Source organism: Neofelis nebulosa, chromosome 1 (genome assembly GCF_028018385.1).
Source record: "Neofelis nebulosa isolate mNeoNeb1 chromosome 1, mNeoNeb1.pri, whole genome shotgun sequence".
Classification (NCBI taxonomy): domain Eukaryota; kingdom Metazoa; phylum Chordata; class Mammalia; order Carnivora; family Felidae; genus Neofelis; species Neofelis nebulosa.
The window spans coordinates 126,650,391-126,670,534 of NC_080782.1; the positions used below are offsets into that span (position 1 = coordinate 126,650,391).

Consider the following 20,144-nt stretch of genomic DNA (forward strand, 5'->3'; position numbering starts at 1 on the left):
ATTGCTGTCCTGCATGGAGAAAGAAATGTTTTTGCTCTACGTTCAGATGCTTGCGGGTAAGGGTAGTGAATGAAGGAACTGGGAAGCCATCGTCTTTACAGAGAAACCTCCGAGGGCCTGGAGGAATAGATTAGGCTAGACTGTACCCTCAAGGAAAGCCTGGTCCCTCCATGTATCTTGTTGTCTGGCTTCGAATGCCACAGCTGATGGATCCCCTGCCATAGCCTCCAAAGGACATGCTTTTACAAATTCCTGTCATCTGACAGCTTGTGCTGTTGGAGAAATCTGAAGTGCATGCAGGATTAAATGTGGTTTTGTTAACATATCAAATAATGACTCCCTAGATGTTTAGAACATCATACTATCTCAGACACTGAAAAAGAGATCCTGAAACTCTCAAAGAGGGCTTATTCTGTATTTGGAGAGTATGTGCCTAGTGTTTACATCTGGTCAACACTGAGCTGGTCTGCCCTGGAAGAGAAAGAGGGGAGCTATTTCTGTCTCCAGGGCCATTTAGGTTGACCCCTCAGATCAAGGGGGCGGGGTTCTTAGAAATGATAATGCCAGCTGTTGGGTTGTCATGATGCTGGAGCTTTTCTGTAGCATATTTTCAGTGGCTGCTGTGTTCGTGACTCTGTTATTCACATTTTTCTTCTCGGTGTGTTTACATTTTTCTTAGAACCATGGTTTCTGGTCTCTTTGATTCTTTCACTGCAAAATGGAAATTTGTCTGGGTGGTATAATTTTCAGATAGTATAGAATGAGTTAGAATTGTAGTTGAGAATAAATTGTGGTTATTTTGCTTCTTAGTTATGTGACTGTTTCATTAAGAATTTACTATAATACTGTAATAATTAGCAAATAGCTTGCATGGGGGCCTTCACACCTTCCCTTCTCTGTGCTTAGCCTATTCCTGCCCGCCCTTCACCTGGTATGTCCAGCTCTTTCTTGAGATTCCAGTTTACATGTTACTTCCTCAAGGACATCTTCTCTCATTGACCCTAGACTCACCTGGGACTCTCTCTCCTGATAGCCTGTCTTCTGCATCACCAGCCAGTTGGTATTTAATAATTTTCTGGAATTATTTACTGTTTGATTCTCTGGCTAGATGGTGATCTCCTTGGGGGCAGGCTTACGTGTGTCTTGTGTACTTCCATATCTCCGGGGTCTAGTACAGGACTGGACACAATGTAAATGCTGTTAGTAGTTGGGAAGAATAATAATTACCATTTATTGAGTACCTACTGTATGCAAGTACTGTCTATTCCTCTTAGAAACAAGTGTGCACACGTGCACATCATCTTGTTAACACTGGTACCTGTATAAAGAAAACATGGTTGCTCCCATTTTTAACCAGAGTGGGGGGTGGTGGCTGGGTTCAAATCCTGAGCAGCTTTTAAACAGGTTTCGGAAATACATAGTCATCTGGGATAAGATCTGGCATAAAAAAGCAAAATAACATATCTGATAGGATTCCATTTATGTAAGACAAAGTGTTTTTATACGTCTGTATCTGATGGGTACTTGTATCTGACATGGGTGCATGTCAGATATCTGAACACCAAATTGTAACCTTTTATCTCTGAGGAATGGGTAGGGAGGAGGAAGAGGAGTTTTAGTTCTTTGTAATATTTTAAATACTTTAATTAAAAAAGATTTTTAATTTATTTTTTAATGTTTATTTTTGAGAGAGAGAGAAAGAGAGAGAGAGTGAGCTTGAGTTGGGGAGGGGGGGAGAGCGAGAGGGAGACACAGAATCTGATCCAGGCTCCAGGCTCTGAGCTGTCAGCACAGAGCCCGATGCAGGGCTCAAACTCAGGAGTTCATGACCTAATCCAAAGTTGGACGCTTAACCACCTGAGCCACCCAGGCACCCCTATTTACTTTCAGTTAAAGAACGTACTGTGAATCTCTCTGTAAATAGAAACTATAAGGAAGAACAGGGCTTGTCCAAGGTCACCAAGGTCACCTAGGTGGTGTGGTGGCTGAGTGGAGATTTGAACCGCAACCCATCTGGCTCTGGAGCGTGTGTTCTGTTCCTGACCCCCTTTATGTGACTACAGCAGTAGTTTCAACTGGGGACTTTTTGCCCGCCACGGAAAGCTACGTGCATGGGCACAGGCTGCCCCAGGGAAAACTGACTGAGTTGTAAAACTGACCCAAGGTCTGTGAATAGACCATGCAAGAGACATGGGAAGACTGCTTCTGAGGAAGAGGGTCATCATTACAAGGGGCAGGTGACTGCAGCCTGTGGAGGACTGGAGTGTGGACACTTAGTCCTGAAAGTCATGGTACTCACATTTGTAGTCAAAAGTAATAGTTAACCAACATGTGATAGGCTCAACCTCTTTCATCTAATCTCTGACGCCTTAGTTGAGCTAACACACACACACACACACACACACACACACACACACACACACACACAATCAAACTGACATGCCACTGGTTATAAAAAAAAGAAAATTCTGACTTCAGTATTAAAATGTGAAAAGCAGTATTTAAAAAAGTACTGACCACCATCCACTCATTATTACATTCAGTCTTCACAGCTGTCCTGTGACATTGCGGCTGTTACTGGAGTTATTTTATAGGTAAAGAAACTGAAGCTCAGTTAAGTCCGTTATATAAGGCAGAGCACAGCAACCTTTTTGCATAAAGGGTCAGATAGTAAATACTCTAGGCTTTGGGCTCCATGTGATCTTTTTTTGCTGCAGCTCACTTTTGCCTGTTGCATGTAAGCAGCCATAGATAATATGCAAATGAGCAGACATGACTGCGTTCCAATAAAACTTTATTTATGGACATTGACCATTGAATTTAATAAGAATTTCATGTCGTGAAACATTAATAATTGTACTTTTTCAACCATGTAAACATGGAAAAGTTATTCTTAAGCTTGTGGGCCACACAAAAACTGGTGGCAGGCTAGACTTGGCCCTGGGTTTGGCCCCTGGGCCATATGTTTTGATTCCTGGCTTAAGGGTGTCCTAGAGTTCAAATCCAGAATCAAATCTAGTTCAAATCCAGGTTCTAATGTAGATGTGTTTCTACGACCAGGTTTTAATCTCCACTATCCTATGCTGTAGATAAGGAGAGGTAGCTGTCAACTTGTTTGTTCTCAGAAAACAACTTTTAAAAACCTATACTAAAAGTACTATTTGCCTTAATCATGAAGTTTGTCACATTTTTCAAGGAAGGTCTCATTTTCATTTCCTCTGAACTTGTTTCTTTGTAGCTCCATGTTAATTATAATTTGGGGAGGCATTTTGGCTTTTGAATGACAGCTTGAAAATGTAAGGTTTCTTTTTGAGTGAAGCAAACATGTTCATGGTATAAAAAATTTACTTCAAAAGTATATAAAAGCAAGTCGAGTTCTTTCACTCACTTGTTCACTTTTATTACGTAATTGTTCTTCCCATAGGTAACCACCATGAGCCGTTTCCCGGGCATTTCTGGAAATTGAGTCTAGGACTCTGTGTGTGTGTGCACATTGTCTTTTATCTGCTTACCTCCTTTTTCTTTTCTTTTTTATAAAATTTTTTTTCTAGCGTTTATTTTTGAGAAAGAGAGAGAGAGAAAGAGAACATGAGTGGGGGAGGTGCAGAGAGAGAGGGAGACACAGAATCTGAAGCAGGATCCAGGCTCCGAGCTGTCAGCATAGAGTCTGATGCAGGCCTCCAACTTATGAACTGAGAGATCACGACCTGAACCAAAGTTGGGCACTTAATGGACTGAGCTGCCCAGGTGCCCCTTACCTTCTTTTTCCTGTAAACTCCTAGAGAGCTCTCCTTTATCATTTCATCCATCAGAACATTATTTTTAGAGGATGCATAGTATTCTGTGTATGTATTCCTAAAGTACTGCTATTTATTTAACCATGTTTCCATTCTTGGATTTGAGTTTTTTCCATTTATTACCAAGTATGGCTCATTGATTATCGCTGTGAATAAATCTGTCATGCTTGCATAAATATTTCTGTAGGATAAGTTCCTGGAGGTGGCTCTTGCATTAAAGCAGATGTACTTTTTTGATGCCCTTCTGTTTTTCTTACATGAAATTTCAAACAGGTTACATGCCTGAGCCAAGCATATCCCCAAATTCTGGCATCGCTGGTGAGAAAGTGGACTCCTGTAATGTTTGCAGCTCTGTGATGTTTTTGTTTGGTGAGGAAATAGGTTGTGTTTCATCTTGAAGAGTTGGTAGAGGATGAGGTGTGAGCAGTGACATTGAGCTTTTGGGCTGTGGCTCTCAACACAATCTTTGACTTTTCCTTAAAGAACAGTCAACTTTTCTTGAGGAACATAAGAAATGTGCCCTGGGCCTGCCTGGCCAGGATTCTCTGAGGGAAAAGCTACAGTGGTGGCTAAAAACTATAGTTAATCTCTATGAAATTTTCTCATAGCCTCAGGAAAGAATGCTAGTAGCTTACAGGCATCATTTCACACCTAGTAATTTTGAGTACTGACTCTTTTCCAGGTTCTTTACTAAGCCCTTCCTATATGAATTATCCCCTTGAATGTGCACCATCACCTTGCAAGGTTGGAACTTTTCTCATTTCTCTGTTCCGATGAGAAAACTGAGGCTCACAGAGGCCCAGAGTCACAGAGCAAGTAAGTGGTAGAGTGAGACTTCAAACCAAGCCTTGACTCTGAAATTCCCAGTCTTGATCACCAAAGCATACTGTTTTCTCATATTAGCTGTCTTAAAATTTTGCAAGTGTCCTGTGTTTCCTGATAGAGATGGGTTCATCAGTAGCTGTCGGTGAGTCCACAGAATGAGATGTTGCTTCTGCTTTCTGCTTCACAGATGATTATGGAGATAGGCTTTTCTTCTGGACTGTGAGTTCCAAGGACAGGATGGTATGTCACTTAGACCTGTGTCCCTAGCACACAAGGGGCTCAGCAAATGTTGGCTGATGTAATGAATAAATCAGACAAATGCAGGTAAAATATGTAGAATATGACTTGAGTTAGGACTTTATTTTATGATTATTAGGGGCTAAGTAGCAGGAAATACAGATGAAGCTTCCACAGGTTCTGAAGGGTGACAAGGGCTCAGAAAACGTCTATTTTCTTACCTAGAAATAAAACCCAAAGTACAAATTTTATTTTTAGTGTATTTAAACTTAGGTTTGCAGCTAACTCTTAGCCTCCAAGAAATGTGTAGGAAAACAGATAAGAGTTAATACAAGGCCTTTTATTCCAGGAAAGAAACAGCCTTTTTTTTTCTTCTTTTTTCTTTTCTTTTCTTTTCTTTTCTTTTCTTTTCTTTTCTTTTCTTTTCTTTTCTTTTCTTTTCTTTTCTTTTCTTTTTTTTTTTTTTTTAAGTTCCTTGTGAACTTGCATGATGTTGAGGAGTTGTGTAGCTGGGGGTCCAGAAGAAATCAATCTATCAGGTTTTCTGCGCTCTGAATTGTTACGGAGAACTAAGCAGATGGTAGATTGCAAAGCACATATGGTTTTTGCATGAATTTTCCAACCATGGGATGACACGGGTCCTAGCCAGAGCAGAACCAAATTTCCGCATGGCTGGTGGCGCCTGAACCCAGGGCAAGTCTGACCCAGAAGTGTGCCACTGGGTCGCACAGGAACTGTGGGGCATCCAGGGGTCCTCAGTGTGAGAACTGAGCTGGTGACATGCCAGGTCTTGGGCCAGGCGCCCACTCTCACATCTGGCTTCCCCTCAAAGTGCCCTGCCCTACCCTTTCCACTCTGCCACCTAGCCTCGTAGCAGTGCTTCGTTCTTAGCCTCGGCCGTGCTCAGCCACTGCCTGCTGTGGGCCCCCTTCCATCCATGGTTTCTTCTTTGACCTGATTCAAGCTTCTTCATCCTTCAGACTGCCCTTCCGCATTACTCTGACTCAGAGTCTTTTTTTTTTTTTTCTTGTCATAGATTCCATACTTGAAGCCTATCTCAGGTCGTTAAAGCTCCTTAGAAGACATATTTTAACCAAGGCAGCTGTGAGAGAATTCATGCTTCAGAGAATTTGTGATTGGGCCATGAGATCCCACTCCCCTCAGGTGGTTTGTGTCTCCCCGCGATTCTGATTCTGTAACCGTCTTGTGCCTACAGCCACAATTTGTTATCGTTCACTTTGGCCACTGCTTGATGCGTCTATTGCCCTCAATTTTGCTTTTAGTTTTAAGGAGCAGTATTGAATGTGTAATTAATTTCCTCCTCTGCTTATGTCCTTAACTATTGATTAGAACCAACAATTGGTACAATAATCATTTGGAGTATAATTGTTTCTTATAAATGTTACATGAGTCCTGGGAATGGCCTTGTAAAGCTCTAGAAAGTAATGGCAAGATATACTTATGTCCATGTGTTTTTTTTCATTTCTGAAACCAATTATTTTTCTAAAATTGCTTTTCAGATTGGCTATTAAGTAGAAAAGATCATTGATTTTTTTCATACTGGCATCAAGGAGAATCCTAATGAAACATGATGTGTTTACAATTAATTATGTTAGCTCTCACCTGGCTGCTTAATGCCCGTAGTGTTTCGAGTTTGAGTGGGAAAGGTGGTCACGTTCATTAATGCTTCCTGAACTTTTGCAGGAGTGGGGGAGAAAGAGTGATTATCTTTTTCTTTAAATTCTTAAAGGATAATTTTGAATTACTCATTTGTGTCCATTTTTGGGAGCTGTTTTCTCTTATTAGATACAGATAAACTTTATCCTGGGTGCAGTTGTAAAATTAGTGTTTAAAAAATAATTTGTCAAATGCCTTTTTGGAAAAAATCTGACTTCTTTGCTCCTTTGGGGTTTGACTTGAGTTCCTATGCGGGAGGGCACCAGGCCAAGGTGACAGGTGCTGGCGTGGCAGAGCATCTGGTGAGGCCAGGCCTGCCCAGGTGCCAGAGGACTCATCCGCCCTCATCAATGCAGGCCCATTAGACCTGATTGCTTTCTTCAGGTGTGCAAGCTCTCTGTCCAGACCGAACAAAACCCTGATGACCACCGTCATGTGGGACTCTGTCTTCTGGCAGGACGCGCCTCAATTGAGACCCAGGGACTTGACGTTTGTGCGATTTTTATTGTATTTTAATTAATTGATTAATTTATTTTTGAGAAAGAGCAAGCAGGGGAGGGGTTGGGGGGGGGGTGGGAACAGAGGATCCGAAGCGGGCTCTGTGCTGGCAGGCCGACAGCAGCGAGCCTAATGTGGGGCTCAAACTCACGAACCATGAGATCATGACCTGAGCTGAAGTTGGATGCTCTACCAACTGAGCCACCCAGGTGTCCCTGTGTTCTTGTGATTTTAGTTTATTTTTTAAATTTATTTTATTAAAAATTTTTTTAAATGTTTATTTTTGAGAGAGACAGACAGTGCACAAGCGGGGGAGGGCAGGGAAGGGGGGGGTCACAGAATCTGAAGTGGGCTCCGGGTTCTGAGATGTCAGCACAGAGCTTGACACGGGGCTTGAACTCAGGAACCATGAGAACGTGACCGTAGTTGAAGTCTGACCCTTAAGCGACTGAACCACCCAGGTGCCCCGAGTTCTTGTGACTTTAAACTTAAGACAGGCTGGCCCATTTTTTAGGTGTTAGAAATCAATTGTCCTTTGTTTTGTAAATTGCACAGTGGAAGCTACAGGTCACCTGATGGACGCATATTTGCTAGCGCTGTCTCTCTGCATCCCAGGCGAAATCTGAATTTTGTGCCCATTGAGTTTTGGGCCCATTCATTTTTCTGTGAATCTCTGTGCCACCAGCAGTCTCTTTAAGTGCCTCACTTTGTGCTTTGGCGTACCTGTATCGAACGCTATATAGTCTCTTTATAGCCAACATGTTATTTTTATGTGTCTTACTTTATTACACATGAAATGAAACCATCTCTGACATTTTTTATACTCACTGAATTTTTATTAGAGTTCTATCTTTCATCAATAATAACATAAGCTGCAACACCCTTCTCTGGAATATTTACTGAAAAGGTTGCTGCCACTGTTTGGAAAGAGTGCTGTTCCCACCTTATTAGAAACGGTTTCATCCTCATTGCTTTTATCTCGGGAGATAATCCTTTAATCCTTGTTCCTTGCCTTGGATGCTGGCTCTCCTTGCCTGTGCTGTTAATGCAGGCCCACAGAGTGGTGCCTCGGGGGAGGCCTGCCCTCTAGCTGATCAGTTTCGAGTCATTACAGTCATTAGTTCTGGTGGCTGCAGTGATTAGGACCAGAGGTCTTATACCTGAGGCCAGCCCTGTTCATTCATAATAAGGGATTCAGCAGATACGGATGCAAGCAGAAAATTGAATCAGCAGCACCGTCACTCCATTAAGTTATGGCATTTACCTGCAGAATTCCTGTTGAGATGTAATCGTGGATTTGGTCAGAACCATTTCTTAGGCAGGTTCGTTTAGGGTCTTTGGTAACCCAGGGAGATGGAGGGTTTTCCAGTATCTCAGAGGCTTCAAGCCAGTTAGTTCTGGTCGGTCCCCACCTACGAATGTGGCAGTCTGTGTTTAGATACTAACCTTTTTTCTATTGATTTTTGTAAAATCACCTTCTTAATGATGTCTTTGCTACTAGAAAAATGAGGCCGAACACACAAGAAAATAGAGGCGCTAGTGATGAATTTAAAATATATAACCCTAGCCTGCTTTCGACTTTTGGGCGGGTTTCACTATAACTTTGAGAGATTTAAAAGAGCTCCTGATGATGTGGTATTCACAGGCTTTCCCCAGATGCTGGCTGTTACGGAAAAAAGAAGTCCTCAGGCAAGGACCCTGGGGAGCTTGAGGGGCTCAGCTGGAAGTGGGGTGAGGCACCTCCCAGGGCATATCTGCAGAACAGTCACATTTCTTGTTATTTACTTTGTTTTTTCAATCTAGTTTTTAAGTAGGACGATACATTCAGATGTTTTTCAGAAATGAAAATAACTAGCAAGGAATACAGTAAAAAGTCTCCATGTGCCCAATTTTCTTACCCAATAACCGCTGTTATTGGTCTCTTGTGTATCCTTCCGAAATGTTTTTAAGCATTTGTTACTTAGCGTGTGTATGTGTATTCTGTGTTTTCTTTTGTTAAAACATAACAGCCTATTATAGGCAATGTTCTGTACCCTGCTTTTTGCAGGTATCAGTATATCTTGGAGGTCTTCCCGTATCTATGTAGAGATCACTGTTCTCTCTTCTTCTTCTTCTAAAGCTGTGTGGTATTTCAGTGTACAAATAATTGATTCAATCCATTCCTGTTGATGGGCATTGGAGTTTTCCAGTATTTTGTACATGTATCATTTCACACATCATGTGCACGTTCTTCAGATAGTAACTTGCCAGAAGACGACTTAATGGATCAGAAGATATATGCGTTTATAATTTGGATGACTGCTGTCAGATTATGCCTTGCCCCTCTGTAGTGGTAAGTATTTGGGAACAACTTTGTCCAAACAGCCTTGCCAAAGATAGGTCTATTCCAGTCCTTTGCCCATTTTTTTTAGTTAAGTCCTATGTCTTGTACTTATTAATTTCTAGAAGCTGTTTATATATTAGAGATATTAGCCCTTTGCCTGTAATTTGAAAGCAGATAAGACATTCCCAGGGTGGCATTTAACTTTAGACTTTGTTTATGATCTATTGCTAGGTTAAAGTTTGATTTTTATGTGTTTGTATTTCTTGGTGTTGGCTTTTGTGGCTTCTTTGATTAAAAAATCTGTCGAGTTTTAGGCATGACTCAAAAGGCCTTCTCTGCTTTCAGGTTAATAAATACTTTGTCCTATTTTTTTTTTTTTTCTCCCACCATGGTTTCACATACTGGGAATTTATTTTGGTGTGTATTTTAAGACAGAGAAGTGATCTTTTTTTTTTTTTTTTTGAGATGCCATTCAGTTAAGTTTACATCACTAGGTGAATATATATTTTCCCTACACAGTAGAGATGCTCACTTTTACCGTGTACTGAGTTTGCTTTGATTTTTGGACTTTGTATTCTGATCCATTTGTCTGTGTTCATAGTCAAATCCAGTGCCCGTAACACATGATCTTAATTTTGTTTTGGTTTTTTTGTGTTTTTGTTACATGATGTTAATATTAAAGCTTTGTCACATGTTCACGTCTCTGACAGGACTGCTATTTTTCATTCCTTTTCTTAAAGTTGTTTTGGTCTTTTCTTCATAGTCTTTTATCTTTTTCTAAATATGCTTAATTATCAACTTGTATAATTCCCAAACTAAAAATGATATTTCCATTAAGAGAGCATTGCATTTATAAACGACCTTAAGAAAAAGTAGACATCTTTGTGAATCTGTTTTCCTGTCTAGGAACATTGTATCTCTTTCTAACTGTGCAGGTCTTTTTTCATGTCTGTTAGAAGGGTTTTAAAGTTTTCTTCTTAAAGGTTTGCAAATGTATTAATTAGTTAATTCCTTGGTATTTTAATTATTGTGGTATTTTATTTTATTAAGGTATTTTATTTTTAAAAAACAATTTTTTAATGTTTATTTATTTTTGAGACAGAGACAGAGCATGAGGGGGGGAGGGGTAGAGAGAGAGGGAGACACAGAATCCGAAGGAGCCTCCAGGCTCTGAGCTGTCAGCACAGAGCCTAACGCGGGGCTCAAACTCACAGACCATGAGATCATGACCTGAGCTGAAGTCGGGCGCTTAACCGACTGAGCCACCCAGGTGCCCCATTATTAAGGTATTTTATATTACATATAATGTAATTTTTTAAGTATATCTCCTAACTGGTGGAGGTTTGCATATAAGGAACCTGTAAGTGTCTACCTGTTAATTTTGTATCTTGCTAAACTTTCTGAGTTGTCTTTTGCTTGACAATGGCTTTCAGTTGATTGTTGTTTTGGCTTTCCTAGAATATGATCAACTTGTCTTTATTTTTATTAAGTTTATTTAAGTAATCTCTACACTCAGCATGGGGCTCAAACTCATAACCCCAAGATCGAGAGTTGCGCACTCTTCTGACTGAGCCAGCCAGGTGCCCTGATCAACTTGTCTTTAAATAGTCCTACTTTTATGTGACCTCTTTCCAATTTGTATGTTTCTTTAGGGCTTCCCTGGCTCCCTCTCATAGGATGTAAAATAACCATGGTGTTAGGGAACACGCTTCTTAGTCCTGGTTCTTGTCGGCTTGAATTCTAGTGTTGTATCTTTACGTATGATCCTAGCTTTGGGATTGAGATAAATACATTTTATCACGTCAAAGAAGTATACATTTATTTTTGTTTGAATGATTTTTGTTGTTGTTATTAAGAATGGTTGTTGGGGCGCCTGGGTGGCGCAGTCGGTTAAGCGTCCGACTTCAGCCAGGTCACGATCTCACGGTCCGTGAGTTCGAGCCCCGCGTCAGGCTCTGGGCTCATGGCTCGGAGCCTGGAGCCTGTTTCCGATTCTGTGTCTCCCTCTCTCTCTGCCCCTCCCCCATTCATGCTCTGTCTCTCTCTGTCCCAAAAATAAATTAAAAAAAAAAAAAAAAAAAAAACGTTGGAAAAGAATGGTTGTTGAATTTTATCCAGTACTTTTCCACTGTCTAGGTGGTTACATGATTTTACTCTTGAGCTCTTTATTATGATAAACTAGTTTAATGGATTTACTACTATTGAGCGGTCTGTGCATCACAAGTATAAATTCCACTTGGCCATGATGTAACATTCTTTTATTGTGCTGCTTGATTCTTTGTGCCACTGTTTGCATTATATTCATGAATGAAATTGGCCTTGAGTTTTCTTTTATGCATAATTGTTAGGAGTTTTTGCACTGACTTTATTTAAAAGACTGTATGTGAATGAGGGTTTTTAAAATAATTTCATGTTGTGAACATGATTTTAGGAAACATGTCTAGTCTTAAAGGAACATTTAGTTTCAAGCACTGTTTAGGGGAGTGTGTTCATGTATGTGAATGAAAATTTAAACCGTTAAGATACCTGACGAATGGATAAAGTAGATGTGGTTTATATATAGGATGGAATACTACTTGGCAATGAGAAAGTATGCAGTCTGGCCATTTGCAGCAACGTGGATGGAACTGGAGAGTGTTATGCTAAGTGAAATAAGTCAGGCGGAGAAAGACAGATACATGTTTTCACTCTTGTGTGGATTTTGAGAAACTTAACAGAACACCATGGGGGAGGGGAAGGGGGAAAAGTTTACAGAGAGGGAGGGAGGCAAACCATAAGAGACTCTTAAGGATGGAGAACAAACTGAGGGTTGATGGGAGGGTGGGGGAGGGGGAAAGTGGGTGATGGGCATGGAGGAGGGCACTTGTTGGGATGAGCACTGGGTGTTGTATGGAAACCAATTTGACAATAAATTATATTTAAAAAAAAGATAAGGTCTGTCTCTTTGGGGAGGTAAAATTTGGAAAATAATTTATTAACATTTTATTAGTACTAATAACAGCTAACAAGAAAAATCACTATTAACTAGATTAAGTAGCTGGATATGTAAGTAGGTTGGATTTACATTTGTTCGTTCTTGTTGGTCCTTCATATGGCCCTGGGAGGAGTTGCTTTTAACTTAACAGAAGGGAAAACTGACTTGAAGAGGTGAACTTGACTTGCCCCAGATCACACAGCCAGTCAGGGATAGAACCACACTTTGAACCTGGATGTGCTTGACCCCGGTGTCCATAATCTCAACCACATGCTTGATTACTTTTTAAACAAATTTGAGTCGTTGCACGCAGTTAGAAGTTAAGGGAACGGTTTCCTTAAGCAGTCGCCTCTAGGTATGGTCCCCACACCAGCCACCTCTGCATCACCTTAGAACTTATTAGAATGCAGATTCTCAAGCCCCTGCCAGATCTCCTGAAGCAGAAACTCCAGGGATGAGGCCCAACTCTGTTTTAATAAGGCCTGCAGGTGATGGTGACACACAGGGACTATAAGTGAGAAGCACAGCCTTGAGAACGACAGACTCTTCTCCCCTTCTGCAGGGTTTGTGTAGTGGCTATGCCAGCTCCATAGTCTACTTGTCACCTATGGATCCTGGGAAGTACTCTTTACTTTCTCCATTTGCTCTCCAGAAACAAGGGCAAATCATTTGTTTCCCACCTTGTGTCTTGTTCACAAAAGCGCGTATTTGCTGAGCCTAGCTTTCTGTGAACCTGGGACGATTAAACACACTGGTGAAATGTCCCTCTCAGTCCAGGCAAGAGGTCTTAATCAAACTCACTAGACTTCATTTCTGAGTGTGAGCCGTTCACAGATGTGCGTGTTTTCTTCACATGCCCCCTGTGCATGATGTACCTTCCGGAGACTAACCAAAAGTGGATGCTGGGGGTGGGCAGGGACCCGGCGGCCTCAGGGCAGCCTCCCAGACAGGCACACAAAGCCTTCGTTACATTTCCTGGAATGAGAATGCCAGGAAGATGCTGAAAATCATGGTGGGCTGCCCACTTGACCTCATCTCCGCACAGGGCCACCAAACAGAGGAAATAATGATAATTCACTTAACCTAAAAGGCTCAAGCCAATTAATGATTTCCACGCAGTTGCCAGTCGCTTGCCCTTCCCTTCCGGTTGCAGAATTCATTTCCCTGGCATTGCTGATTTACAAAAGGCAGACTGCTTGCAAGCTAATTGGGTAAAGTCATTATCGAGGGCAGCGTGGCTGTGAGCTGGAGCAGCGCTAAAGTGGTTTTCGATAATGTGCCTCTTGTCCTTGCATTGGTTGTCACCCCCAGAGTAATTAGATCTGAGTGGCTTCAGTTTGGGGCTGTGAGGATGCTGTGGGTTTACCAGTGACCATGCGTTGTTTGCTCAAAGTAGCTCTTCATTATAGTCGGGTATCTTGCCCAGGTCTAGGGGTTTCCGGACTGACGTATTTCTGTGGTTAGTAGACACGTCTCTGGTCAGTGTGGGTGCGTGTGTGTTGGGTTAGGATGGATATGCTAAATGGATCACTTTCCGGGGAGTGCAAGATAGACCCCTCTGTGAGCTAAGTCTGAGGAAAGCATGCCTGCCCCCAGCCAGGTCAGAAATGGCCTTACCTCCAGTGCTGATCTCCACTGATGAGTGGCCCAGGGCCTGGAACCTGGGGTGGGCGGGGCTCCCGGATGCTCCAGCAGGCTGCACACACATACACACACACACACACACACACACACACGCACACGCACACACACGTGTGTGCACAACTGGGGCCTGCGGCAAGAGTGTAAGGGGAGGCTCATATCCCCTAAATAATTAAGTTGTAAGAAAATCACATGAACATGCCATTAACAATAACATGTGTTTGATCCCCCTGCCTTGACACGTGAACTGTCGTCGTGACCTGGGATGTGGCTGTGTGACAGGAGCATGCCTTATCTTCCTGCTTCCCTTCATCTTGCTCCACAAGGGCCTTGCATGCCCACCTGCAGATGCCCACCTTTTTGTCTGAAGGCTGATCTTCAAACCCCCTCCTCACTGCCAACCACTGGCCTAGAGTCTCTCCTTGAGCAGAGGGGGTCCTCACTGGCAGCTCCAGCCCCCTTGAAAGGACAGATCTGGAGGAAAGGCCCAGACGACAGGCCTGCAAGTTGGTTCAGGGCCATTTGAACAGGAAACTGGTTTTAGGGACCAAGCACATGGGGTAGAAAGGGGAAGCCTGAGCTCTGGATAGGCGTGTCTCCTAAGCCCCACCGAAGCTCCACCCCATCTAGGCCATAACAAGGGCCCCCTCTTTGTGGGGCTGCGGCTGGTACTGACCTTGTGGAGTGTCATTAGAGCTTTATTTATCCAGGGCCTCAGTCAAAGGAGAAACCTTAAACATAGGCTCATGTATTCAGGTATGTCGTCCACACAGACCTTTACAGTCCTGATGATCATACACAGAGCCACCTGTGGTTGCTTCCTATGTTGCTTGCACGTCCCCCCTTGCACACTCACACACAGACACCTCTACACTTCGAGCAACACATCCACACTACTCTTATGTAGAAGGACACAGAAATTTTCACCTGCCTGCCATTCTTTGGCACCCGTACACCTGTCATAAATTTTTACACGCACCGGTATCTTCCCATAGACGGGTATCTAGCAGCCTTGCACACACATGCACACCCACAAACATCTTGCGTGTACACATGCCTTCCAACCTAGGCATCTTTCTGCCCATATTCCTGCCACATGTAGCCACACTTCTTCTGGAACGTTCCTCGTAGCAGTTGCCATCACTGCTGTTATCAAGGCTCAGGTTGAAAGCCATGGCTTAAATAAGGCTTTCGGGTTTCAGGTGCAGTTACTTTATTGAAGGTCTGCCTGTGGTTCATTTGCAGATAATGACAACTGATCACATGGCAGTTATGATGACGGTAATCTGGACACAAACACCCAGGTATCTGCTGTGATTTTGTGGGTGACACAGTCCCGCTGCAGGTTGATACGTGTCATCCAGCGGGGCACATTGCTTGGCCACGGCTCCCTTGTCTGGATGTTTCAGGATTCCTTATAGCGTTCCATAGCATATCTCCCTTGACACCGAGAAACTCATACAGGGAAGACTGAGTGATCCTGGACCTTTCCGTGGGCCTCAGCCCCCCTTTAGTCAGTGATTCAGCGCCATATATCTGATCTCCAGATCACTGCCTCCTTGAAGGCAGACGCAAATAGCTCACTCTTTCTTCACTTCAGTAGCCATGCTGTCTCTGCGATGGGATGATAGGTGCTTAGTGGAACACTTGCAGGTCAGCAGTATTGGCCCTAAAGCCCTTTAATGTCATTGCCCTGTCTCCCCTAAAGTAAAAGATATCTTAACTGTGCGATCAGAGATTTGTGTTGGAAATATGTTTGGTATTTGGGAATAGGATTATTTTTCATTTAACTTTTTAAAAATGAACTTTTGCTTGGGAACACTTTTAGATTTATAGAAAAGTTGCCCAGATGCACCTAGAGAGGGTTCTCATGTATCTATCACTCAGTTTGACCCATTCATACCATCTCATGTTACTATATAGTACATTTGTCAAAACTAGCACTGGTATTGGCAACGGACTGTTAGCAAAATTCCACACTTCTCATTGCTTGGTTTCTACCAATGGTTCTGTCCTCTGTAAAGCTACTACTTTACCTTTTCCCTACTTTTTTTTTTAGAAGCAAGTCACTGCATCTAGCCCGCCTTCAAGAGGGAAAGCCAGGAATTGAGCTGTACCCCTCTCCCCCCTCCCCGGAGGAAGCAGGATCTACATAAATTACTTGGAATTCTGCTGAAGGAAAGATTTCATTCCCTCTCACTTTTAAACAGAAAGGTACTTGGTGCAACTTCTCACGTGGACAAGATGGCCTAAAGTTGCTTTTCCCTGCACCTCATGGCAAAGTATGATAGTAAGCCCTGGAAATAGCACAAGAGGTAACCAAAGGATAACTCTGGAAGGTGGTAAGAGAAAGGTGATTGGATTTGGGGTGCCAGGACTGGAAGGATAGCACAGCAGCAGGGCATCTTCTCTGCCACCACCCCCTTCGCCCCCGCCACAGACCTAACAGAATGGTGTTTCCTGACTTAGAACTTAGCATCGGAAAGCAGCCCAGGCTCATCCCTGTCTTGATAAAATAGGAGTCCTGAAAATAACAGTAGTGAACCCAGCAACTTGGCTTCACTGAGAACGGTGGCCACGGCAAGTGTTTCTATTCCCTGTTGGTCTGAGATTACTGTTCCCCATGAGAGATACCAGGGTGTCTGGGGCAGGGAGACACCAGCAAAAGAGGCCCCCACACAACAGGTGATCCAGTCTGGGAAGCTTCTTTGTCTCTGTGAGCCCGAGACTCCTCTTCCTTCCCCTCTCCTCCCCTGAGACACCTGGGCAGCTTGGGGAGGCCTGCCGAACCTTTGGGGACATCTCTTCATGGATCCAATTCTCCTCAGCCAACAGACACCAGTTGCCCTGGAATGGGAGTTGCGGGGGAATGCTTGTTTAGAGGAATGAGGCAAAGAAATCTGCTCACACCCCTCTTAGTCAACAAAGAACTGGAAGTTCTAGTTACTGCAATAAGATGAGAAAAAGAAATAAAGGCATTGGTAAGGAATGCTACACTTCACTTGTAGATGACGTGGTTGCCTATGTAGAAAACCCCTAGAACTTAACAAAAGAAAAATGCCTTCTGGGAAAAGTAAGGAAGCTCTGCAAGGTCAAAGTTATACAAGATGAATACAGAAACATCAAATCAATCATACTTCTGTATACTAGCAATGCATAAGTGAAAACTGAAATTAAAAACACCATTCATGATCACTCCAAAGAAAATGAAATACTTAGGTATAACTTAAATCATATATAGGATCTATATTTTAAATATTACAGAACTTTGATGAAAGAAATCAAATAAGACCTAAATTATTTTTTTTGTTTGGATTATCAAAATTTATTTTATTTTATTTTGTTTTATTTTAATTTCATTTATTTTTAAAATATAATTTATTGTCAAATTAGTTTCCATACAACACCCAGTGCTCATCCCAACAAGTGCCCTCCTCCATGCCCATCACCCACTTCCCCCCTCCCCCACCCCCCATCAACCCTCAGTTTTTTCTCCGTCCTTGAGAGTCTCTTATGGTTTGCCTCCCTCCCTCTCTGTAACTTTTTCCCCCTTCCCCTCTCTCATGGTCTTCTGTTAAGTTTCTCAAGATCCACATATGAGTGAAAACATGGATCTGTCTTCCTCTGCCTGACTTATTTCACTTAGCGTAATACCCTCCAGTTCTATCCACATTGCTGCAAATGGCCAGATTGCATTCTTTCTCATTGCCTAAATGTCCATCAACTGATGAATGGATAAAGAAGATGTGGTTTATATATACGATGGAACACTACTTGGAAATAAGAAATTAATAGAAAGATAGGTCTTGTTCATTCATTGGAAGACTTAACATATAGTAAAGATGTCCTCAATTGACACACAGTTTGAAAGAAATTCCTATCAAAGTTCCAGCAAGGTTTTTATAGGCACAAATAAGGTTATTCTGAAATTTATGTGGAAAGGCACAGGCCCTCAAATAGCTAAAATGATCTTGACAAAGATAAACTAGCAGGAGGAAGTCTACCTTATATTAAGGCTTACTATATAGCTATAGTAATCAAGACAGTGTGATATTGGCAGGGGAACAGACACATGGATCAATGGAACAGAATAGAGAGCCTGGAAACAGAACCAGGGAAGTAAGCACAAGTGATTTTTGTCAAAGGTGCAAAAGCATCTCCAGGGAAGAAAACTGACCTTGGCTAAAAACGATGCAGAAGCAGTTGGACGTCCATAGGCAAACAAAGAGACCTCACCTGAAACCTTGTACCTTATATAAAAGCTCCCTTAAAAGGATCACAGACTTTAGTGTAAAACTGTAAAACTTTTAGGAAAAAAAAAACCCAAATCTTCATGATCTAGGGTTAGACAAAGAATTCTGGGACTTGACAATAAATGTATGATCCCTAAAAGAGAAGTGGGTAAATTGGACTTCAAAATGTTAAAATCTTGCGGTCTGTGAAGAACCCTGTTAAGAAGGTGCAAAAAGAAGTTCCAGACTGGAAATACTAACAAGTGACAGTTCCAACACAGGACTAGTATCTAGAATACCAAATTATCTCGCACAATTCAAGAGTAAGAAAAGAAACCAATCATAGAATGGATAAAAGCCATGGAGGGTTATTTCACCAAGGAAAAAGTCTGTGTATGATGGAAAATACCCCCATGAAATGAGTTCAGTGTCGTTACTCATCACGGAAGTGCAAATTAAAGTGGCAATGAGATATTACCACACAGCCGTAAGAGTGGCTGAAATGAAAAATAGCTGGTGAGGATGTGGGAAACCGAGTCGCTCATAGTAACTTGTGGAAATGTAAAATGCTAGAGTTGCTCTGGCCTGCAAGTGCCATGCAACCCAGCAAAGGCACTCTTGGGCATTTATCCCAGAAAAATGAAAACTTACCTTCATACCAAAGCCTGTACACAAATTTCTTTTAAACATAGGAGATTGTTTTATGTGAATGACTAACACTGAAATGCATAGGACATAATCAAAGTTAAATAAATTTTATAACCATTGACTTTTTGAACACAAAATATACCATACAGCTCACATACAGGAAAGAATACCAGTTTATTTAAAAAAAATTTGTTAATGTTTTTATTTATTTTAGAGAGAGAGTGCACACGTGCGTGAGTGGGGGGAGGGGCAGAGAGAGAGAGAGAAAGAGAGACAGAATCCGAAGCAGGCCCCAGGCTCTGAGCTGCTAGCATAGAGCATGACATGGGGCTCAAACTCATGAACTGCGAGATCATGACCTGAGCCGGAGTTGGACGCTTTACCAACTGAACCACCAGGCGCCCCGAACCATACCAGTTGCTAAATGGCCAGACGAGTGCTGCCAAACTTTTCTTGTATTCTTTTTTCTTTACTTTTCTCCCAGGCTTTTTTTTTTTTTTTTAATTATTTTTAATGTTTATTTTATTTTTGAGAGAGAGAGAGAGCAAGCATGGAGGGGAAGAGAGAGAGGGAGACAGAGAATCCCAAGCAGGCTCTGCACTGTCAGCACAGAGCCTGATACGGGGCTTGAACTCACAAACTGTGACATTGTGACCTGAGCTGAAATCAAGAGTCAGATGTTTGACTGAGCCACTTAAGTCCCTCCCTCCCGGGTTTATTGAGATATAATTGGTATCTAACATTGTGCAAGTTTAAGGTGTACAGACAAATGTTCATAGCACCTCTGTCTATAATAGTTAAAAATTGGAATCAGGCCAGAATTCAGGGGGTGCATTTGGCTAAACTGTGGTACATGCGTATCATGGAATGAAATAGCCCTGCACTATTGATACGTGAAGTGATGGAGATAAAATCTCCAGGGCTTTGCTGAGTGAAAAAGCCAGCACTAAGAGGTTACATGCTATATACAGTTCCAATTAGATAACATTTTAAAAATGCCACAAATTTAGAAGTTGAGTGAAAGATTAGTTGTTGTCAGTGGTTAGTGATGTTAGAGGGCTAAGGATGGTTAGGAGGGAGGAGGGTGTGATTATAAATGGGAGATACCAGGGGTCCTTGTGGTAACGGAACTGTTTTGTATTTTGGCTTTGTATTTGGTAGAACATGAACTGACACGTGATGAAATCATACAGAACTAAACCCCTGTACACACGTGTTCACACATACAGTGCAAGTACAGTTGGTAAAAGCCAAATAAGATGAATGGATTGTGTCTATATGAAGATCTGGTT

General features: G+C 42.1%; 1 protein-coding gene across 1 annotated transcript in view; it reads left to right on the top strand.

Moving 5' to 3' along the window:
* SPOCK1 (SPARC (osteonectin), cwcv and kazal like domains proteoglycan 1) overlaps positions 1 to 20,144 on the top strand; it is a 517,625-nt gene that overhangs the window by 252,769 nt on the left and 244,712 nt on the right. The window lies entirely within an intron of this gene.